The sequence below is a fragment of the Zootoca vivipara genome, chromosome 6, assembly GCF_965207765.1.
Source record: "Zootoca vivipara chromosome 6, rZooViv2.hap1.1, whole genome shotgun sequence".
Classification (NCBI taxonomy): domain Eukaryota; kingdom Metazoa; phylum Chordata; class Lepidosauria; order Squamata; family Lacertidae; genus Zootoca; species Zootoca vivipara.
Window position 1 is genome coordinate 83,903,408 of NC_142589.1, and position 24,354 is coordinate 83,927,761.

Genomic DNA, 24,354 nt, shown 5'->3' on the forward strand with positions numbered 1-24,354 from the left:
CGTCAAAATGCAAGTAGATAAATAGGAACCGCTACAGCAGGCCAGAAGTGGCTTTGTCATGCTGGCCACATGACCTGGAAGCTGTACGCCGGCTCCCTCGGCCAATAACGCGAGATGAACGCGCAATGCTAGAGTCGGTCACGACTGGACCTAATGGTCAGGGGTCCCTTTACCTTTTTAAGGTGCTAGTGGAAGGAATCCCCCCCCCCCGACTACGTCAGACCAACATGGCTACCTACCTGTCATTTCAAGAGGGGCTGCCCAAGATGGAGCCCAGTCTTTCTTCTTCCTCCTCCTTCCCAGAACATCTTGCCAAAAAACTCTCTTACCCTGGCAAACCCCCAGTCTCTGTTCACACCTCAGGGCAAGGGGGGAAAGAGTTTTCTGGACTTGCCAATGGCTTTTAATTGCCCTCTATTGACCCAGGTGGCGCTGTGGTTAAACCACTGAGCCTAGGGCTTGCTGATCAGAAGGTCGGCGGTTCGAATCCCTGTGACGGGGTGAGCTCCCGTTGCTTGGTCCCAGCTCCTGCCAACCTAGCAGTTCGAAAGCACGGCAAAATGCAAGTAGATAAATAGGAACCGCTACAGCGGGAAGGTAAACGGTGTGTCCATGTGCTGCTCTGGTTTGCCAGAAGCGGCTTTGTCATGCTGGCCACATGACCTGGAAGCTATACGCCGGCTCCCTCGGCCAATAATGTGAGATGAGCGCGCAACCCCAGAGTCGGTCACGACTGGACCTAATGGTCAGGGGTCCCTTTACCTTATTGTTTCTTAATAGCCCCAGCTTGGCCACCTCTATTTGCAGAGGCTGCCCAGAAATTCCTCAGCAGCTTCTCCCTTCATCCTCCAAGTAATCAAAATCCTTGCATTTGTTAATTTCTAGGGTTGAGGGTCATGCCACCCCTTAAGGCCAGGAAAAGGCCACCCTGGAGGGCATGGGGGTGGGGTGGGGTCATCTGTGGGGGCAGAACTGGGCACCTCCCTCTCCCTTCTCACTGCAGCAGCCCGGAGTGATACTTGGTGTGGGGCAACGTGGGGGCCTAAAAGGGTGGGTTGATCTGCCTGCTTGGACTATCTGATACAGGCAAGTGCAACAGGTAGATTGTGATCTACCTGTAGATCACTTGATGTCTGTGGTAGATCACTGGCTCCCCCCAAACAAGCTCAACAATTTTGGCTCCCCTAAAAAAAGTTCAACAGTGTGGCCTGCACCCAAAAAAAAAAGCTCAACAACTTTGACCTGAACCCCATAAAAGGGGGTAGATCACTGCCAGTTAGGTTGCAGTGTCTTGGGAGTTGGCCACCCCTGGACTATCAGACACAGAAAATGAAGCGGGGTGGGGGGGTGGGGAATAAAGTTGGTGGAACAGGGCAGTTGGGGGCAATGGAAGACCTACAGTACACAATGAGAAGTTTTTAATGTTTGACATTTCATTATGATGTTTGTGTGCTGGAAGCCACCCAGAAACGTAGCCCGATTGGGGTAGTGGTGGTGGTGGTTGTTAGCCCTGACGCTTGAACAGTCATGGGGGCCCCTTCGCAACCAGCAGCAAGGTCCTCTTCTTCAATCTGCCCTGGCAACTTCTGTGCGATGGACTCTCATACTTTGGGGTTGTTGAAATACATACAACAAAAAATGGATGCATTTGAGTTGGGCAACTCAGTTGGCGTCTACGAGAACCCAGATTTTTAAGCAATGTGGACTGAAGTTGTTTCTGGGGCCCTGAAACATCACCTTCATTTGTTTCATGGGAGACCTGACCCAGTGGGGGGTGACCCCAGCGATGCATCCGTCTCTTTTTCCCAAAGGGGGATTCAGTGCTCCTTGAGATTCTGCCTGAGCCACGGGCCCTGGGCTGCGAGCCATGGCCATGCTGATGACTTCCAGATGGAGAGGGAGGGACAGGGTGAGCATCTCCTGCACCAAACAGGCATTGCATCCCTCAGCGCTCTGAGGGGTGTTTGCAGAGGGTGGATGCGCGTGCAGATGCGTGAAAGGTTGGGGGGGGCCTGCTGCGTCATCCGTGTGTGCTGCGTAGCTAAGCTTTGTCTCCATGCTCCGCTCTTTAAAAAGCAAAAGTGCCCTGCCTGCCTGCCTCTCTCTCCCTTCCCTTCAGGGCTGCGTTGGAGGGTCCTGCATTTGAGGCCTGCGTTTGCACAAAGGTGCGTCTGCGCATGAAGGTCTCCAGAAGAGCCTGGCTGCTGGTGGAATCAGGATAGACTGCTTCTGGGTCTGGAGGTTGCATAGGGGGACAAGAAGAGCCTACCAAGGGGGTCCAGCATCCTGTCGTCACTGGGGCCAGCTAGACCCCCGTTAAGGGACACCTGCTAGCCTTGCTCCCTGGGTGTGTGGCGATTCTGTGGGGCATCTGTGTGTGGATCTCACAGTGTCTTTCCCCATATACATATATATTTCTCTCCCCGCCTCACAATCAGAAATGGCAAGTCCCCCTTAGGCCCTGCATGGCAAATCCCGAAATGCGTCACTCACAGGGTTGCTGTGGAAACCATTTGCTCTCTGCTGGCGTTTGGGAGCGGAGGAGGAGATGGGGGAGGGGAGGGGACAGCTTCAGCCCCCTTGGAGATGGGGGGGCACCCCCACGCCTCCCCCTGAGCCCCCTTTCTCTGCTGGAAATAGGGACGTCCTCTTCTCCACCAGGAACCTTCTCCTGCATTTGAGCTCACTGCACACAGAGATGCTATATGTCAGGGGTCAGCAAACTTTTTCAGCAGGGGGGCCGGTCCACTGCCCCTCAGATCTTGTGGGGGGGGGCAGACTATTATTATTTTTTGGGGGGGGGAATGAGCAAATTCCTATGCCCCACAAATAACCCAGAAATGCATTTTAAATAAAAGCACACATTCTACTCGTGTAGAAACACCAAGCAAACCCCACAAATAACCCAGAGATGCAGTTTAAATAAAAGCACACATTCTACTCATGCAAAAACGCTGATTTCCGGACCATCCGCGGGCCGGGTTTGGAAGGCGATTGGGTCGCATCCGGCCCCCAGGCCTTAGTTTGCCTACCCATGTTATATGCGCTTCAACCTCAGTCACCTTGAGCCAAGGGCAACCTCTCTGCTGAACTGACCTCACAGGGTTGTTGTAAAGGGAAAAGCTGCGAGGGAAGGAATCGTCTGCAACATCTTCTACAAATAAATGGAATGAAATAAGATTTCAGCTGTCGGGGGGAGGGGGAGGCAGGAAATCATCATCATACTGGAAACAGAATTATCATACCAGAGAGTATAAATGTTTCGGGTTGCAGTGTAAAGCTGCACTATCTTTATACCCAGTTACTTGATCGTAAGCTCCAATGACTACAGTGGGACTTACTTCTGAGTAGGCAGAGTGAGGCTCCATTTACAATAAAGGAATAAACCCTCCCCGTGCTTCCTAAGAAATGGCTGGCTGCAGAATGACTTGTAATGAAAGACTTTAAAGTGGATGGGTGAGCTTTTCCTTCACAATTATAGGAAATTTTACCATTTCCTTCATTTGGTGCAGGAATTTTATTTTCAGTATAAACAGGACTCCGTTTTACCCACTGCACACACCACTTTTAATTATTCTCCAAGATGGGGAGGGAAAAAGGAAAGCGGGACATTCCGGGATCAAATCAGGAACCGGGAGGTCTTCTGTAATTCTGGGACTGTCCCTGGAAAAGCAAGGCCCTTGGAGGGTCTGACAGAGGTGCTTGCTTTCTCCTCCTGCCAAGGGAGGCTTTGAATTCACACCGGCCTCTTCTTCAGGAAAGCTCTGCGTTAGCTGTTTCTCATGTGTCACAAGATTACAAAGTATGTTTCATGCAAGAAAAGATCTTATTTTGAGTTTATTGGACTCCATCACGGTGGTATAAACATCCGTTGATGACAACCTGCTGTTGGAGATGCAAAAAGGAAAAAGCTTCCTTTAAACTTATGGTTTTTTTACAGTGTCCACTATTGGCGTGTTTGTGTACGTGGGGAAATTAGGATGTATAAATGCTATTGTGGGAAAAGAGCCCAAAAATTTCAGAAGATATCATTCATATACCTAACCTATGGGGCTTGACAAATGGTCAGCAAAATGGATTTTCTGGGCCCACACATCTGCAAAAAGATTGATATTTATACATTGGAAGGGCAAAAAGATGTCCCCCTTCGATCGATGGATAGAAGACGTCTCATGAACGGACAAAGATTATGCACAAACAAATTTAATGATATTTGGAACGTATTTGTCAAAACAACATGGCTAATCAAGTATTTGAGGGAAACAATGAGTTTATTCATCTAAATAGATAGATGAATCTGAAGCTGAGGCTCCAATACTTTGGCCAGAGAAGACTCCCTGGAAAAGACCCTGATGTTGGGAAAGATGGAGGGCACAAGGAGAAGCGGACGACAGAGGACGAGATGGTTGGACAGTGTTCTCGAAGCTACGAACATGAGTTTGACCAAACTACGGGAGGCGGTGGAAGACAGGAGTGCCTGGCATCCTCTGGTCCATGGGGTCACGAAGAGGCGGACACGACTAAACGACGACGACAACAACAGATACTATATAGTTATATTTTTTGGTTCTTTTGATATTTAAAATGCTTTTAATTTTTTTTAAAGTATTCTCTTCCTTTTTTCTATTTCTCCCCTTTCTTATTAATTTTAATTTACCGTAATAATCTCAATCAATTTATGAGCAAATATTTTAAAAAGGAGAGGCCAAGTGTTGACTTGGAAGCTTGCAAGCTTGCTGCACCCGCAAGGTCTGGGATGGCACCCATTTCGTGCTCTGTTTTGGGTGACACAGGCTCCCCATCGATGGGTGCCTCTCCACCGATGCACCAGTTGCCCTTGGCCACCAGGGGGCGCCCCACACCCACACCCAAAAGCAAAACTGGCTTTGCTCCTTTTCCTGGAAAAATTGGGAGTTGGGGGCTGAGGGTGCCTTGTCCAGGGGGTGCTCTGGGATGGGGCCTAACGGACCAGGGTGCCCCCCGTCAACGCCTGGATCAGGCCCAGGTGGGCAGACCTAGTCTGGCCTCCTGCTTCCGACAGTGGGCAGCCCATCACTACCCAAAGGCAGCCTTTGTGGAAGCTAATCTCTCTCTCTCCACCTAGCCTTCCTCGCAGGGCTGTCTGTCCCTGTTGTGGCCTCATCTCTTCAGCATGAGCTGCCTCTGCCCAAAATTAAGAGATAAATGTTGCTTTTTCTCCAAGAGGAAGCAACTGGAAATGGGGGTTCCCTTGCTGAGCTGAGTGTACATTTTCATAGAACTGTAGAGTTGGAAGGGACCCACAGCGGTCATCCAGCCCAACCCCTGCAATGCAGGAATCTCAGTCAAAACATCCCTGGCAGATGGCCATCCAAGCTATGCTTAAAAACCTCCAAGGAACTAACTTGCTCCAGCCACAGTCCGGCCTTCATTCCACTTTAAAAAGGTTATGATAATTGATCATTCAATTTCTCCTGAAGCATTCTCTCCCTACAAAGCATGTTTCTGCCTTTGGCAGGAACACTTGTGCCCAAAGCCCTGCAAAGGGAGCTTGTCTTCCATTTCCCTTCCCTTTTCCATGGACAAATCAATTACAGTGGTACCTCGCAAGACGAATGCCCTGCAAGACGAATTTTTCGTAAGACGAATGCGTCTTGCGATCTGATGGTGACTCGCAAGACGAATTCGTTTTGCGAAAAATCCGTCTTGCGGATCGCAGTTTCCCATAGGAATGCACTGAAATTTAATTAATGCGTTCCTATGGGCAAAAAAAATTTCAATGCATTCCTATGGGAAACTGCGAAAAATTGCAAAACGAATTGACTCGCGGAACGAATTAAATTCGTCTTGCGAGGCACCACTGTATCCCTAAAGCCGTTTGCATTCAGCTGCAGGAATTTTGTTCTGCCCCCCCCCACATGCACATGGGCACAAAAGTGTGTCTCCACAGCAAAATGTTGCAGCACGCTCTTGGCATGGATGTGTTTCCGCAGCAGAGGGCTGAGGGGGCTGGAAAATTTATATTTTTTTGTGGTCCAGGGTACCAGGCCACTCACAGATAAGACAGGAAAAGTGAAGACGAGATGGGAGTTCTTGCGGGGATCTTTCTCCATATGCAAAACGTGTTCATTTAAATTTTCTTTTTTGGACATTTGAAAGTGCAGCCAGCCAAGCGGCAAATCTGGGAGTGGGCATTGAGCTGAATCTTTGATTTGAGCTGGGAAGAAGTCCAACTTAAGCAAACTCATTTATTGCAATAAGTTTATTGTCCAATTTATTGCCATCTAAGACTCCTCGTTGGGGGACTGGAGATTGAGAGCTGTCTCCAGGGCTGCAGGCTTTGAGGGATCCACAAAATGGCCGCAAACGGTGTTTTATTTCGTTTTTATATGTAATAGAAGACACTCAGTGTTCTGAATCTCATTTTAAGGAACCACCTTGCATTTGGCAAGACCCCTTCTCTACATAAGTGCCTGGAAACTTCCATTTCACTGTATCTGAAGAAGTGTGCATGCACACGAAAGCTCATACCAAAATAAAAACTTAGTTGGTCTTTAAGGTGCTACTGAAGGAATTTTTTTTATTTTACTTCGATCCAGACCAACACGGCTACCTACCTGTAACCAGATGGGAGATTATTATTTATTATTATTATTATTCCTTTGTGGAAAGGCTTTTCTTAAAAAATGAAAACAACCTTTTATGCATTAAATTTATGCACCACTAAAGCTGATCGTCTGCTTTGTTTGCCTAATAATCTCAGGTTTTTCTTCCTCTCTTTGGGTTCAATATCCTCCTGAGTTTGCACATATTGGTTGCCACCCAAATACAGGAATTTTGTTCTGCACCCACCCATATATTTTGGGCCTCAGCTTCCTTCTCTGCGTTTCAAGGGTTGCCTTCCGATTTTTGCTTCTCTGGGGATTATTGAGTTGTTTTTGTTCTTATTTCTAGAACATATTTTGTGTTTCCTATCATGATTTCATTGCAAACCGCCTGTGCAGATTTAATAAATAAAAATAATACATAACATTATTTGGTGGTTTTTTTGATCAGTTGTCGTTCTTCAAATGCCGAGGCCAAATTGGGAGAAAAGCCGTAATGATTTTATAATTATTATTTGTTAAAGTTTAATAATAATAATAGGAATTATTTTCAAGTCTTTGAGGTACTTATGCTTTGAAACAATAATAGTTAAATAGCATTATTAAGATTTTAAAGGCTTTATGATGCAAACTGTGAATTAAATAGACATGGACAATAGACACTGATCCTAGTTATATGCAGTATTTATGGGTCTTCTCTCTTTCCGTCGTCTTTTCACCTCGCCCATCCCCTATTCTTTCCCGCCTTTTTCTCTCATGCAAAAAGACATGCGCAGTCTGGCCCACCTCCGCAATCTGCATACAAGTCGAGGCTCCGCTCACTCCTCGCGCGCCGACGCCCGTCCTCGCGGGCCCTGATTGGCCGCTTCCGTGCTCCCTCTCTCTTCCCCCGCCCGCGCCCGCGGGGACAACCTAAAAGCGCAGCTTGAGCGCTAGTCCCGCCTCCGCGCTGAGGGACGCGCTGCGCGTATTGGCCGAGTGGCGCCGTCGGTCATCGCCCCTCTGACGGAGGACGGGAGCGGACGGCGGGGGGGCTGCCCTGCCCGGTTTCGGGACTTGGCAGCAGGTTGGGTAGCGCGGCAGGGCGAGGGAGGAGGAGGCGGCTTCGGTAGCAGCGGGGGAAGCGGCGAGGCGGAGGCGGACGAGGAGGAAGAGAGAAGGAAGGCAGAGAAAAAGACGAGCAGGATAAGAGGGTAAGAAGCGCCCGGTTCACGCCGCCGCCGCCCTCAGGGTGACGCGGAAGGGTGGAGGGGGAGGTCACGTGGGCACCTGTGAGGGGCGGGGCCGAGGAAGGAAACGCCCCTTGCGGGGGGTCTCCAGGACTTCAGGGGCGGGACTTATGTGGCACCGCCCTGTAAGGCAAAGGGGCGGGGCTGGAAAGGGGCGGGGCCACAGAGGAGGGCGTGTAGGGGGAGGGGGAGGAGACAATGGAAGGTGGGAGGGGCTTGTAGGTATTTGAGGGGGAGGGACCATAGGAAGTGGGAGGGGCTTGCATGCTGATAAAGGGGAGGGGACAGTAGGCTTGGGAGGGGCCTTGAGAGGAGGGAGCCTTTCCAAGGGAGGAGCAGCTTCTGTGCTGATCAAAGGGGTCGTCAAAGCGGGAGGGGCCTGTGTGTTGCATTGAAGGGGAGCGGCCTATCAAATGAAGGAGGGGTTTCTGTACAGTTCAGTGGGCGGGGCTTGCATGTTGATTGAGCGGCTTCTGTGCTGATCCGAAAAGGGCACTCAAAAGGAGGGCGGGGGGGGGGCTTGCATGTGGTGTCAGCAGCCTCCGCATTGCAGGCACAGCATGAACTTCTGGAACTCCCCGTCACAAGATATGAGGTGGACTGCTTTTTGTGGGGGAGGGGCAGGTTTCACTGGCAGGGTGGGGATCTGTAGCTGGAGCTCCACCTGCCTGCCCACTAAGATGAAGAACACGGCCTGGGCCCGTGGGATGTTGCTGGGCATTCCGTTGGGGTATCTGGCTTCTCTTCTGATCTTAGGGGCAGCCCCAGCTGCGTGGAGAAGAGTATCTTGCCCTTAGATAGCAGACTGGAAGCACTTTGCAGGGAGGGCGGGGGGCTGTTGGGGCTTGGAACACGTAAGTAGTCATTGCAGAAGATGCTTGAGAAGGGCAAGGGGTTCCTGTGCATGCACACAGTGCCTTGATGGTGAGGGTCACTGAGGAATTCCGGCAGAGGGGGTAAGGCCAGCTTCTGGACTCTACAGAAGCCTGTCTCCACTTTGGGTCCGCAGGCGTTGTTGGAGTCCTACTCCAATCATCTCTAGCTAGTGGTCAGGGAGGATGGGAATTATAGTCCAATAATAATAATAATAATAATAATAATAATAATTTATTATTTATACCCCGCCCATCTGGCTGAGCCCCCCCAGCCACTCTGGGCAGCTTCCAACCGAATATTAAAAACAGTACAGCATCAAACATTAAAAACTTCCCTAAACAGGGCCGCCTTCAGTTGTCTTCTAAAAGTAGAATAGTTCCTTATTGCCTTGACTGCTGGGAGGGCGTTCCAAAGGGCGGGTGCCACTACCGAGAAGGCCCTCTGTCTGGTTCCCTATAACCTCACTTCTCACAATGAGGGAACCGCCAGAAGGCCCTCGGTGCTGGATCTCAGTGTCCGGGCTGAATGATGGTGGTGGAGACGCTCCATCAGGTATACAGGACCGCGGCCGTTTAGGGCTTTAAAGGGCAGCACCAACACTTTGAATTGTGCTCGGAAACGTACTGGGAGCCAGTGTAGATCTCTCAGGACCGGTGTTATGTGGTCCCGGCGGCTACTCCCAGTCACTAGTCTAGCTGCCGCATTCTGGATTAGTTGCAGTTTCTGGGTCGCCTTCAAAGGTAGCCCCACGTAGAGCGCATTGCAGTAGTCCAAGCGGGAGATAAGCAGAGCCTGCTCCACTCTGGCAAGACAGTCCGAGTCCGCGGGCAGGTAGGGTCTCAGCCTGCGTACCAGACAACACACATCTAGCTCAATTGCTTAGAGTGTGGTGCTGATAATGCCAAAGTTGCAGGTTTGATCCCTGTATGGAATAGCTATGCATTTGCAGGGAGTGGGACTAGATGACTCTCAGGGCCTCTTCCAACTCTACAATTCTTCTATTATTGTGTCTCATTTATTCATATACCACTTTTTGACCCCAACAATTCTGGCAGTGTTAGAAACTCACACATACAGTCAAACCTTGGTTCTCAAACAGCCCCGTTTTCAAGCGTTTCGGCTCCCGAACTCTGAAAACCTGGAAGTAAATGCTCCCGTTTCCAAACGCTTTTCGGAACCCGAACATCTGACGTGGCTTCTGCTTGAGTGCAAGAAGCAGTGCCTTGGTTGTCAAATGTTTCAGAAGTCGAATGGTCTTCTCGAATGGATTACATGGTTGCCATCGTCATAACAGAATGTCTAGGCTCCTTTATTTTTTGTTATTATTCATTTCATTTCTATACCACTTTATATTTTAAAGAAAAAACCTCAAAAGCGGTTTACAACACATTAGAGCATCAAATAAAACAATCCAAGGGAAACCTTCTCTAAGTAGCATTTTGCTTTTCCCACTTCTGTTTTACCGTGTTTCCCCCTTTTTAAGGCGTAGTCATAAAATAAGCCATAGCAGCATTTCTAAGCATTTGAGAAATATAAACCGTACCCCGAAAATAAGCCATAGTGATAGGCGCTGTGCCTATCACTGAGATCACTGAGCTCCCCGAGTCAGCAGCAGCAACGCCGGCCGCAGCAGTGTTTGCTGAGTCCTTTCTTGCTTTTGGGACTTGGTTACTGTGCTGGCTTGGGATGGTGTGTGTGCAATTGCTGTTGCTGCTTCGTGTTTTTCAGCTGGATTCTCTGGGTTCTAAGCACTTTCCCCCGTTTGTTTGTGAAGCAGCACTCGGCTGCAGCCCCTGCCTCTCCCGACGGCTGCATGAATGCGAGGCTGGAGTTGATCGCTATCTCCTTTTCCATTTCTTTTGTCTTTGAGCACCCGGCCCCGCCCCCTCTCCCCTTCGTGGAATGAAGAACAGAGTTTTAGCAGCATTTCCTCATTATAAAAAAAAGGTCAGGAACTTTTACTTTAACCTCAAAAATGGGATATTTCCTCTCTCTAAAAACAACTCTGACCTGAACACCAATAAAACGGGGGTAGATCACCTCCAGTTTATAAATCCGCAAGTAGATCGCAGTCTCTTGGAAGTTGGGCTCTATACTTTGGCTGATTGCAAGCCTTTGCATCTTTAAAAAACAAAAACCATGCGCTTCTCAGTCTTAATTTTCCTTTAATTCATCCCCCTATACCCTCCTCCAACCATTGTCTCCTTCCATTCCTTACCCCCCTCCCTCTCTCCCCACTTCCCTCACTCCTGTGCGATCTCATTTAGTCATATACTTGCTTTTTCTGTTGTGTTGTCTATTTTATATTTAATATTATTACCCTTTATGATGTTATTTTTCCCCTTGCGATAATTATTTATTTTTTATCTTTAACTAACTTTCCTTTCCATATTTTTCCATATATAACTCAACACTTTCCCATTCCTTCTTAACTCTTTGGATAGAGTGCCCCCCCCCATTATTGTTGTTAATTTTACAATTCCTGGATTTTTTATGGAACCGAACAGCTCGGGTGCTTCAGAATGTGCCTTCTGTTGCTACAGGGCTATGGGGCTTCACTATTTGACCCCCCACCCCAGGTTGGGATTTTTAAAGTAGTTCTGTGGGTCCCAGGGCACAGAATCACCCCGATCCTTTCCTTTGTCTAAACAGACCTCTTCCCCCCTGACTTTGGAAGGCTGTGCTTCAAGGGTGATACCAGGGGTTTTTTAAGACCTGCGCCTCTTAAGGATTGTTACGGTCCATAACTTCCATTGCTTTCTACAGGGTTGGGGGTTTAAAGCACTGCCACCCCCACCCCACCCTGCAGGCGCTCGGAACTGGCAGCGCCAACAACGCGCCCAGCAATGTGCAGAAGAGAGCACCGAGCATCCTGAGCCAGTGGGTCCCAGTTGTACCAGCACTTTTTTAAAAAAAAAAAGACACCCCCTGAAAATAAGCCACTGTGTGTTTTTTTGAGGGAAAAAAGTTATAAGACGGTGTCTTAAAAAAGGGGAAACACGGTACCTACTTAATTTATAGAGCTGCCCCATAGCGGAAGTACTCTAGGAAGGCAGTGTGGTGCAGCGGTTAGAGGACCTGGGAGATGAGGGTTCAAATTCCCACTGAGTCCTGAAGCTCACTGGGGGACCTTGGTGTCAGTCATGGCCTCTTAATCTACCTCACAGGATCATTGTAGGAATTAACAGAGGGGGGGGGGTCAACCCATGGACTCCTTGGAGAAAAAGGTGGGAAATAAAGGCAATGAACAAACTCTTCTGCTGACCTGCTTAAGAAAGCTGGAGGGACCAGGTGCCAGATGGAGATGTCAGTTGCCAGTCTGGCATCCAGAGATTTCTGCGTGGTCACAATTGAACCTGTGTCAGTAGCAAAACGTGCCTGGCACCTGGGAGATTTCTAGCACTGAATCATGGGTTCATTGGACTTACCAGGCCTGTAAGTACACTGGAGTGTTTAGCTGGGGATACATCCCAGGTGGAGAAAGGCTGTTTGGCAGCGTGGGGCTGCTGTTAACACACGTTACCAGCATTAGAAACTGAGATATGAAAGCTAGGAGCTAAAGGGCACCTTAAACTCAGTTATAGGTGCAACAACGGAATTTCTAGGCACACTTTTTAAATAAGAATACAAAGCTGAAAATCAATGAACTGCAGCTAAAATATTATGTTCCTTTTTCACATGGTCTCTAGACTCTAGTCCTTCCCTTGCCCACCCTCCTAATATTCTTAAGAGGGACTCATCTCCAGTCTTCAGAGAGTAGCTGAAAGGGGGAAGGCAGAAAAAAGGTCCTCATTTCCTTCCACTTTTAATCTGAAATCTTAGGCGCAATACTGTGCCCAGAGGTCAGAAACTGCTTACGCTAATAAAATTCCCTGTTGCAAAATGCGCCTAGAACAATGGCAGTTTCCAACACTGGTTATTGCTCTTCCAGAAATGAGCCCCTCGCAATGAAATAAAGGAAGGTCTTGGGGACTGGTGCCCTCTAATTAATGCAGGGGGGAAACATTCCCCACGAACCCAGTATTTGGACAAACAACTCATTGCCACTGGGTGCAGTCTGCTCGTGACTTGGCTTGCTTGCAAGGGATATGATGGAGCCAGAGGGGTTGTGTGGGGCTTGGAGAGGTGTGTGTGTGTGGAGCTGTTGTTCGTGAGCTGAGGGGCTGATGCTGGGGTCTGTTCTTCTCTTTCTGGATGGGCGCCATGAGGATGGAAAATGGGTGCTGGAGTCCCACGGGGAGGCAAGGGCAGTTTGGCTACTCCCCACCCTGAAAGCTGCTGCAAAAAGCTGCATTTTACCTGCATGGCCAATTTTACCTGCCGTGTGCCAAGTGCTTTTTCTCTCTCAGCTGCTTTCAGAATGTTATTAATTGTGTTTGGTTTGGGAACGTTTTGATCTGTTTCAGGACATCATTGCTGCTTTTCCAAGTTGTGGATCTGTCTGCCGCCCTGGGGAGGAAGGGCAGGATATAAATTCAATAAGCAACAATAAATAGACATGCAGGTGTTTGGCTTGTCTAATGCAGAGAGAAACTGTAAATTCTAAGGTCCCTGCATCCACTGGTTTATTTTGTGTCAGATTTATAGTTTGCTTTCCTCTCTTGGTCACTTGGAGCAGTTTACAGTGCAAGATAATGCTTTTAAAAATTGATAACTTTATATTCTTCTCATCTCCCTGTTTCCGTGGCTGTACTGTTGGTGTAATTTAATTTTAAGGGGCAGCCTAGGCACGCTTCATCTGCTACATCCCACGATATGGCATATGTGTTGTATGTGCATGTGATGCCATGGCTCAGGCTTATTCTTTTTGCTGTGCATGGAGAATTCGTAGGGAGTCTGAAGCAGAGTAGCACAGAAAGAAAGATACTCTTTCAGAGGTGAGAAACATGAAAATTGGAGGCCGGTTGAAACTTCTGTCTGAATGGGGTGTACTGTATAGCAGCGTTTCTCAACACTAGTGTGCCGCGAGACGCTGGCTGGTGTGCCGTGACGTGCGGCGACGAGAAGGGCGATTTGCATTGTCACGTGCCTGGCGGCCGCCAATACAAAACCCTAACCCGCCAGAAAGGAAGCCGGCCGGGTCACGACGCGGGGCGAGCGCAGCTCTCAACAGCCACCACCACGGGAGGGTTGTTTTAGACAAACTTAAAGAAGCTGGCTGGATGAGCTCAACCTGAAATTTGCTGAGCAAAGGATTGTGCTGGCAGAGAAATCAGCGGCTTGTGAAGCCTTATTACAGGAGATTGCAACCAACACAGCAATTGGCAAGTGTTTCTTACAGTCATAATAATATAGTCAATATAGGGCGGCACAGAGTTAATTTTTTTAACTTTTTTAATGGTGGTGTGCCTCGTGATTTTTTTCATGGAACAAGTGTGCCTTGGCCCAAAAAAGGTTGAGAAACACTGCTGTATAGGATGGAGAGCAGAACCTAGTCCTACAGTTGTGTGGGCAACACTTGCTCTTTAAGAAAAAAACACCTATTTACACCTGCTTCCGTGGAAGGCATTATTTGCATTGGATGGTTGTTGGAGAAAGAGATCTGTTCTCTTGTTCAGGATTTCTTCCAGGATCTGCGTGGTTTGTGCGCTCACAGTTGTATCAACAGAGATTGGGCCTCTTGATGATCTTGATGAGGAGATGTGTGCGCGTCAAGCTTCAGTAACTGGCAGCCTCTCCCGGCAGGGCTGGGGAGGGGAGGCTCCTTGCCTGAAGAGCAGCGACGGTAGGGCACTGATGGATGCATGGGGTTGAAAGCAGCCAAATGCAGCCTTCCCTGGCCTGGTGCTATCTGGATATTGTTGCAGCAAACAGTCCCCCAGGTTTGGGAAAGAACTCTGCAGACTTGCAGTCTCCACCGCCCAACTTGTTGGAAATCTGCACCCCTTTGCCTCTCGTTCTCTTTCTGGGTGACTCTGAAAAGCACCGCCAGAGTGGATTTCTATCTGAATACAGATAAATTACTTTAATACTATTTTTCTCCTGCTTTTCAGGTTCCCAGGTTGGTGAAATAATGCCACCCTGCCCGCCTGGGGCTGCATCATCACTTCAGTGATTGCCAAGTGTTACTCGTTTCTTAGAAGGAAGTTGGCCTAAATTTAGCGCTTCCCTTTTGTAACATCCGCTGTTTGTCCTTTGAGGAGGTGTTGAGCACTTCTGCTCCAAAACGTTTTTCTGAAATACTGCCTCTGTGATGTAACAAGAGGAAGGGAAGGTGTCCTTAAAGTCAGCTTTAAGGAAGTAGGGTTTGTTTTCAAACCAGGATCTTGTTCTTGGGATGCAAGAAATGACACCCCCTTTGGCACATGGTAGGATTTCTCTTTTTGAAAAGTTAAATGGTCCAAATAGACTTGCTAGTTAAGGGGGCTGCTGGAAGTCAGTCGCCTGGGCCTTGTGCAGATTTGCAGAGTTTGTCTTGGGGTTAAAAGTAATTGACAACTGAGTGTGGTTGCTGGGAGGGCAGGAGCTTCCAGGTGAGCTTCCAGGTGAGCAAGAGCCTTTAAATTTGCCCTTGTGCAGAAGGGCAACAAAGAGTTGGCACATTTCTGTACCAAGCGCCATATCTTTCCTGCGTTTTCATGACAGCCCTGGGAAGTAATGTGGGGTTGTTTGGACGAGGTTCCCAGGGAATGCCACCTCCAAAGGTAGCTTCCACCATTGGCATTGAGGGAGAGGGAGAGGGAGAGAAGTTAGGTGGAAGGGGATCAGTGAAGCCTTTCTGCAAGTGCACAGCTTGGGGGGGGGTGTCCTCCTGGATCCGTTGCTGTCGCTTGAGGCTCAGGTAGCCTGGAGTGCCTAAAACCTTCAGCTTTGGCTGGTGGCCCAGCTACACCCCTATCTGGACTGGGATAGTCTACTGTTGTCTATGCCCTGGCAACCTCAAGGTTCAATTATTGCAATGTGTTATACGTAGTGGCTGGGGAAACCCAGCCAGATGGGTTGGGTATAAATAATTGTTGTTGTTGTTGTTGTTGTTGTTGTTGTTATCTGCATCCTGCATTAATGCTCCTCTCTCCTGACCAGATTGGCCTGCCTTGTTTTCATTATCAATGGAGCTTAAAACCATGACTTCACCCTTCAGATATTTTCTTGGAAGTGCTGGAAAAAAGAAGTCCTCTCTCCTGCAGGGTTCAATCGCTTTGACTTGGGGAACTCAAGGGTGGAGAAAGGGTCCTTGGAGGAGGTGGGGCCCAGCTGGTGGGCATCAAACAACCCCTGGGATGGTCTTCCGGGCACAATTTCCACAAGAAACTTCTCCTCAGCTGCCGTGAATTATTTTTCTACGTAGTTCTGGGCGAGAAAAGCTGTCAGGAAGTTGGAGTCATCTTTCCTTCTAATTTATTGCCTTCTTGTGAAAAAAACTTCCTGGCTTTCTCTGCTGGAAATGAAGGCGGCAAACTGCAGAGGGCCATTGGTGTGCAAGTCAGAAAATGGAGCCTTCCTTCCCTGTTCAGTCTGGGTTTCTTGTCAGCGTTAGAAACACAGATATATAAACCAGTTGCCAACCTTGAACCTAGATTAGGGTTGCCACCACGGAATCAGCCTTAGACATTAGCCAGGCATGTTTTGCAACTGGTGCCTCCAATTGCGACCACGTCTGTTGGCAACTGGGCAAAGCAAAATGACACTTAGAGAAGGATCCAAAATATTTCCCTTGAATGTTTGAGTTTGTTTCATTCCGGATTGTTTTATTTGATGTTCTAGTGCAGGCATCCCCAAACTTCGGCCCTCCAGATGTTTTGGACTACAATTCCCATCTTCCCCGATCACTGATCCTGTTAGCTAGGGATCATGGGAGTTGTAGGCCAAAACATCTGGAGGGCCGCAGTTTGGGGGGTGCCTGTTCTAGTGTGTTGCAAACCACTTTGAGATTTGTTCTTTGAAATACAGAGAAATGAAACGAATCATCCTCATCATCTTCAAAGTGTAAAAAATGGTGCCTAGACATTCCATCGTGGCAACTGTAACTTAGGTTTAACGAGATAGGTTTTATATATGAGTTTCTAACACCAAACAGAATGTCTAGTTGCCATTTCTTTTTCAGTGAATTTTATTATTATGAGGTTGTTTATTTCATAAAATTTACAGAATCATAAAATCGTAGAGTTGGAAGGTATCCCAAGGGTCATCTAGTCCAACCCCCTGCAATGCAGGAATCTCAACTAAAGCATCCTTGACAGATGGCCATCTATATACTGCTTGATTATGTTTATGGGAGGGGATTTTTTAAGGGGGGCGGGTGGGAACGCTGGCAATCTTGGTTCACCCCACTTTTTTGCACCAAAAATTTCCTACACATGAAAAATTGCAGCTCAGGCCCCCAGTTTAGGGTTATCTCCCATTTATGTAACCGATGATGAGGAATGGTTTGGAATTGGGGTGGCCAAAACATTTCCTCCTTTCTTGTCCTCTGCGACTTCTTTCTTCCTCCCTCCTTCCCTCCTGAAGCAAAATTGCCCTGGCGATGATGACTGACGCTTAATGACAGTGGAAATAAATTCTTTGTTGTTACCCAGCTTGCTCTGGTCTTCCTGAGGGCAGCAGAGAGAGAAAGGGATGGGGATGGGGGAGTTCAAATCTCCTCCCCGCCCCATTATGGGGGAACAAAGGCCCGTTTCTGCTCTGGCACATCTTCCTTCCTGCTCAGCATCTGATGTCCATTTCAGGAGGCTGGTGTAGCCTTGGAGGCATTTTGTCCATTACAGAGGCTTAGCTCTTTCCCTTTCAATGGGATTTTCTTTGGGTTGGGGTGGGGGGTGGGGCTCGTTCCCTTGCATCTTCTGGTAAGACTTCTTCTCCTGCATTTAAAACAAAACTTCACAGACAAAACTTCAAAGATGTTCATCAGGAAGCTCCTCCACATCTGTTTAATGATGATTCTTCCCATGGTGCCTCCTGCCCCCCCCTTTTTATACAGCTGGTCTCAGGGCGCTTTGCAGCATGTTGTTGTTTAGTTGTTTAGTCGTGTCCGACTCTTCGTGACCCCATGGACCATAGCACGCCAGGCACTCCTGTCTTCCACTGCCTCCCGCAGTTTGGTCAGACTCATGTTTGTAGCTTCGAGAACACTGTCCAACCATCTCGTCCTCTGTTGTCCTCTTCTCCTTGTGCCCTCCATCTTTCCCAACATCAGGGTCTTTTCCAGGGAGTCTTCTCTTCTCATGAGGTGGCCAAAGTATTGGAGCCTCAGCTTCACGATCTGTCCTTCCAGTGAGCACTCAGGGCTGATTTCCTTAAGAATGGATAGGTTTGATCTTCTTGCAGTCCATGGGACTCTCAAGAGTCTCCTCCAGCACCATAATTCAAAAGCACCCATTCTTCGGCGATCACCCTTCTTTATGGTCCAGCTCTCACTTCCATACATCACTACTGGGAAAACCATAGCTTTAACTGTACGGACCTTTGTAGGCAAGGTGATGTCTCTGCTTTTTAAGATGCTGTCTAGGTTTGTCATTGCTTTTCTCCCAAGAAGCAGGCGTCTTTTAATTTTGTGACTGCTGTCACCATCTGCAGTGATCAAGGAGCCCAAGAAAGTAAAATCTCTCACTGCCTCCATTTCTTCCCCTTCTATTTGCCAGGAGGTGATGGGACCAGGGGCCATGATCTTGGTTTTTTTGATGTTGCAGCATAAAACCACAATATAAAAACACAAAATGCATAATAAAAATAAAACAACAACCCAATAACCCCCTGCCTCCCCAACACATTTTAAAAGGGCATTGGGTGTCAATCAGCCAAAGGCCTGGTTAAAGAGGAAGCTTTTTGCCTGGCGCCTAAAGGTGTATAATGAAGGCACCAGGCAAACCTCCCTGGGGAGAGCATCCCACAGACAAGATGCCACTGCAGAAAAGGCCCCGTTCCCAATTAGTCAACCTTGAGTTATTGGGGTCTTGAGCCATTGAAGGCTTTATAGGTCAACACCAGCACTTTGAATTGGGCCTGGAAACTTAATTGGCAATCAGGGCAGTCAGGCCAGTATCAGTGCAAAATGCTCAAAACTGTCTAGTCCTGGGGAGCAGCCTGGCTGCTGAATTGTGCACTAGCAGAAGTTTCCGAACTGTCTCCAGAGGCAGCCCCAAATATAATGTCTTGCAGTAATCCAACCCCCTCCCTACCACCATGCAAGAGATTTCCTGCTCCTTGGAGGAATCCCCTTTCTCAAAACATGGCAGGCTGCTTCCAACCCCCCCCCCCTTCATGAAATGTGGGGAGACTCTTGTTCAGTGGGTTGTGTTCAGCCTTAGAAACTCAGAGATGTAAGCTAGGTGCCAAAAGGCTCCTTATCCAGGGTTGCAGTCACCAAAATGGAATGCCCAGCTGCCATTTTTGGGCCAGACGGCTGAAAGACTATGCTGCTTTTGATTTTATTTCTTGATTTTTATGTTTTGTGTTGTTTCCCCCATAGTTTTGTTCGTTTGGTGAGCTGCCCCAATAACTTCATGGCAGTATAGAAACCCTGCATATAAAATAGTGACTAAACGCTAGGTCTCTTTCCTGCCACCTTCAGTCTCTGAAAAAGTGTGTGATATTCCGTCCCCTGAAGGTCACAGAATTAAATGAAATCACTTGACCATCTTGATTGATTGACACTGTGGCAGGAGCATATTTAATAAGAGATCATACTAAGTCAGATATTTAGCCTGTGAGTATAGCAGGAGTGATTTTTGATGTTAATGAAACCATGGTGTTTGGAAGTAGTTTCCCTCTGTTTTGCCCATTGCGTGGAGAATTATTTGAGGATTTATTTTGGCTGCTCCTTCTGCAACCTGGTGCCCACACCTGCTCCTCAAATAGTGAGTGACCTGGATCTTCACATGTAATAATAATAATTTATTATTTATACCCTGCCCATCTGTCTGGGTTTCCCCAGCCACTCTGGGCGGCTTCCAACAGAAAATTAAAACACAATAATCTATTAAACATTAAAAGCCTCCCTGAACAGGGCTGCCTTCAGATGTCTTCTAAAAGTCTGGTAGTTCTTTTCCTCTTTGACATCTGTTGGGAGGGCGTTCCACAGGGCAGGCGCCACCACCGAGAAGGCCCTCTGCCTAGTTCCCTGCAACTTGGCATCTCGCAACGAGGGAACCGCCAGAAGGCCCTCGGTGCTGGACCTCAGTGTTCGGGCAGAATGATGGAGGTGGAGACGCTCCTTCAGGTATACTGGACCGAGGCCATTTAGGTCAGCACCAACACTTTGAATTGTGCTCGGAAACGTACTGGGAGCCAATGTAGATCTTTGAAGACCGGTGTTATGTGGTCTCGGCGGCCGCTCCCAGTCACCAGTCTAGCTGCCGCATTCTGGATTAGTTGTTGTTTCCGAGTCACCTTCAAGGGTAGCCCCACGTAGAGCGCATTGCAGTAGTCCAAGCGGGAGATAACTAGAGCATGCACCACTCTTGCTAGACATGTGGTTGTGGTGGTGCAGAAACCTGGCCCCCTCTGCCTCAAAGCCGTTGTGAGTTGTGTACACTTCAACAGGTTCTTGTTGCATTCTCTCTCCCGCCCACAAACCTTTTGCAAGTTCAGATTGAGCAGGAGCTGTTTCTGAACGGCCCTGCCATTTCAGAATTCCTGAGCAGGTGAACTGGGAGCCGTGCCAGGCTCACCTGTTGTGCAAGCTAGCCTGGAGGAGTCCTTATTTCGGAAGATGCACAGCCACCACCCTTTGCTCCCGGAGGGGCAGGCAGAGGCTTGCCTGGGCGATGCGCATGCCAGAGGTTGTGTCTCTTTGTACCTGTAGGCTCCCTTCCAAATCCAGGCAAGGCATTTGCACCTGGAGGCAGAAACAGCAGGTTGGAGGGAGCAGTGCTTCTGGGTACCAAGTTTCTGGAGACCACCGGGGACTGGGGGTAGACAGCTCTCATGCTCGAATCCTGCTTGTGTGCTTTACATTGAGGCAGAGCTAGAAATTCCCCATATGTGTTTTGCACCTGGTTTGTGTCCAATTGCGACCCTGTGAAGATCTCTGAGTGCCAAGTTGGCGATTGGCATCTCCCTCTGGCTGGCCCCTCTGGCTTTCTTAAGCAGATGAGCAGAAGAGCTTGTACATTGCATTTATATCCCAAGGCGTGCATGGTTAACCCCCCCCCATTAATTCCTAAAACGACCCTGTGAGGTAAGTGAAGAGGCCATGACTGACTCCAAGGTCACCCAGTGAGCTTCATGATGGAGTGGGGATTCGAACCCTGATCCCCCAGGTCCTCGTCCGACACTCTAACCACTACACCCACTGGCTCCCTAGAGTCCTTCTGCTATGGGGCAGCTCTATAAATTAAGTACTGTGGTACCTCACTAGATGAATGCCCTGCTAGACGAATTTTTCGCTAGACGAATGGGTTTTGCGATCGGAGGTTGCCTCGCAAGATGAATTCGTTTTGTGAAAAATTCATCTAGCGAATTGCGGTTTCCCATAGGAATGCATGGGCATTCCTATGGGCCAAAAAAATATAAAAATTCAATGCATTCCTATGGGATTCACAAGACGAATTTTTCACAAAACGAATTGACTCACAGAACAAATTAAATTCATCTTGCGAGGCACCACTGTAGGTAAATAAATATGAAGAAAGCCAAATGTCACTTAGAGAAGGACCTGAAATACTCTCCTTGTTGATGCTTGAATTTGTTTTATTCCAGATTGTTTTATTTGATGGCCTAAGCAATGTGTTGTGAACCACTTTGAGGTTGTTTTCTTTAAAATGTAAAGCAGTACAGAAAAAAACAACAATAAAATACCCCATTGGAAAAAGGTGCCTAGATGTTCCTTTGTGGCAACTGTAACTTAGGTTTAAGGTGCCACGTGGCAATTAGCTGATATATCTGATTTTCTAACCCGGGGGACAAAGAGAGGGTTTCTCCATGGATCTGCCCTCCCCACCCATCCCAGGCCTGGTGTATCAGCAAATGAATGCAAGCCCAGCCTTCTGTTTTGATGGGCACAGGGTGCGCCTCTCTTCCTGGAGGGGCACCAGGTATGCTTTCTCAAGGAGATGCATTTGTGGGTGCAACACTGTTCCTCCCTCCCTCCCCCCCCCTCTGCCCCGGTTTCCTGCGGAAGAGTCTTCCAGACTCTCCAAGTGGCCAGGCTCCCTGGGCCCACCTGCAATCCTGCCTACATGTCGCCCACCCTTTGCAACAGTGTGGGCATCTGCAGAATGAAGGCCACTCCCCACCCCAGGGCCCAGCTCTTCCTCCTGTTTGGTCCCATCTGGAGACCCTTGCTCCCTAGGGAAGGTTCCCCTCTGGGGTTGGGCAGAAGGATGGATAGATGAGTCCAAAAATGAAGGCCTTCTCTTCTCCTCCTGCTCCTCTAGGGATTACCAATCTGCTTCTGCTCAGCTCGGTTTGTTGAGCTGCTGTTGGTTGTTTAGGAGGAAAAGCTCCTGGAAGGAGGACGGGTAGCTGGCGATCTGCTCTCACTGCCGGACTTGTTGGTGGTTCCCCCCCCCCCTGCAAAATTAGATTTGCAGAGATCCCCTACTAATCCTTTTTCTGAATATTAGCTTCCTTGGTCCATAATCTGGCCTTGCTGGTTTTTATCTTATTAACGGGTGTGAGAGCATCTGTTTGTGTGGCTTCTCCCTCCTCCTCCTCTTCGGGAAGCTTAATCCGGTTTTACTGCCTTGTTTATCCTCACGGGAGGCCCCAGATAGCCTTGAAAAAGCCTGTCCGCCAGATCTCACAATGTTTATTTATTTATTATTTGTATAAATATTGTTTGCATAAATTGGTATACCACTCTATACCAGTAGATCACAGGACGATTGTAATATAGCGATACCTCGGTTTAAGAACAGTCCTGTTTTCGAACGATTTGGTTTACGAACTCCGCAAAACTGGAAGTAGTGTCCCGGTTTGCGAACTTTACCTCAGTCTACAAACAGAAACCAAACGGTGGAAGGCAGCAGGAGGCCTCATTAGGGAAAGCATGCCTCGGTCTGAGAACGGATACAGTTTAAGAATGGACTTCTGGAACGGATTAAGTTCGTAAACCGAGCTACCACTGTATAAGAAACACAAAATACATAATAAAAATAAGGACAAAGACAACCCAATAATGCCCCCTTCCTTAACACATTTAAAAGGACATTATTATTTTCCCCTGGTGCCCAAAGATGTATAATGAAGGCACCAGCTGAATCTTCCTGGGGAGAGTTTTTCACAAACAGGGAGCCACTGATGATCTCAGAGCAGGGCTGAGAATCAGAGAGTTGGAAGGGACCCTGTGGGTCATCCAGTCCAACCCCCTGCAATGCAGGAATCTCAACTAAAGCTTTCATTCCATCCACCCTAAAGCAGACTCAAGAGTTCTGCAGGCCCCATTGCATTGGCTGTGAGGGTTCCCTGCACCTAGAAAGGCAGCTGGTCAGGGAGGAGGAGCAGAAGGAGGGCTCTGGCCTAGCCTTCTCCCTGGCAGGCTGGCTTTTTCTGTGTGGGGAATTTATCTTTCTAGCTTTCTTGAGAGCCAGTGTGGTCTAGTGGTTAAGAGCGGTAGACTCTGAATCTGGTGAACCGGGTTTACATCTCTGCTCCTCCACATGCAGCTGCTGGGTGACCTTGGGCTAGTCATACTTCTCTGAAGTCTCTCAGTCCCACTCACCTCACAGAGTGTTTGTTGTGGGGGAGGAAGGGAAAGGAGAATGTTAGCCGCTTTGAGACTTCTTCGGGTAGTGATAAAGCAGGATATCAAATCCAAATTCTTCTTCTTCTATGTCAGAATGAGCTTTTACCCTGCAGGCATTTCCTTCCTAATTGGGATCATGTGGTATAATGACCCCTGTTGGGGTGTTCCTCTTTTCCTATTGTCGAGCGCCTTCAGCAAATAATGCTGCTCTTCTGGCTTGCTTTTAAACTCTTGTGCGTTTTACAATCACGATTTATTTCATAATATTTATAGGCTGCTTGATTGTAAAATAAACAAAAAACTCAAAGTGGCTTATGAAAGGACCAACTGAGAATTACAAGTCACCTTGAGAACTTTTATGCAGTAAGCCATGTAATAATAGATAAATGTAATAATAGATATAATCATTTTGAAAGCAAACCCTGGTTTTCGTCACTAGCGGTGCATAATTTTGGGACCCACCTTATTTCTGTTGATGGGAGGTGGTTTTATTTATTTATTTATTTTTCCCGATTTTAAAACTTCTTTATTTATTTTTTTTAAAAAAGTTACAGAGATCAAAAGAGAGCACAACAAAAAAAACACAAAAACCTAAAAACAGCACAAGAAATAATGTCAAAAGAGGGGGGAAAGAGAAGAATATTTGCAATCACTCTCTTAATACAAATCATATAATACAAAATTAAACAAAAAAAGAATCTCAATCAATTAAAAAGAAAAAACAGAAAAACAGCATACAAAAAACAAGAATCGCGAATCAAGAATAGGAGGTTGTTTTAAACTGTTTTTAATATTGTGTTTTGATTCTTGAAGGGGAGGTAATAAATAATGATAATCATCATCATAATAAACTGCAGTCTGAAATTATATTGCTGAGATATCCTTCTATTGGTGCTGCAAAATAATAATAATTGCAAGCACATTTGCAAAGCTAGGGAGGGTCTGGTATGGTTTCAGATTGGATTTGGGGGGGGGCTTAAATTGAGATTCTTGCCTTGCAGGGGATTGGACGAGATGACCCTTGAGGGTCCCTTCCAACTCT

General features: G+C 47.7%; 1 protein-coding gene across 1 annotated transcript in view; it reads left to right on the plus strand.

Moving 5' to 3' along the window:
- The first annotated feature begins 7,538 nt into the window (after window positions 1-7,538).
- Window positions 7,539-24,354, plus strand: part of GNG7 (G protein subunit gamma 7) — a 78,353-nt gene continuing 61,537 nt past the window's right edge. Inside the window, exon 1 of the mRNA XM_035118263.3 lies at window positions 7,539-7,777. The gene's annotated coding sequence lies outside the window, so the exon portion shown is untranslated. The remainder of the gene's footprint in view (window positions 7,778-24,354) is intronic.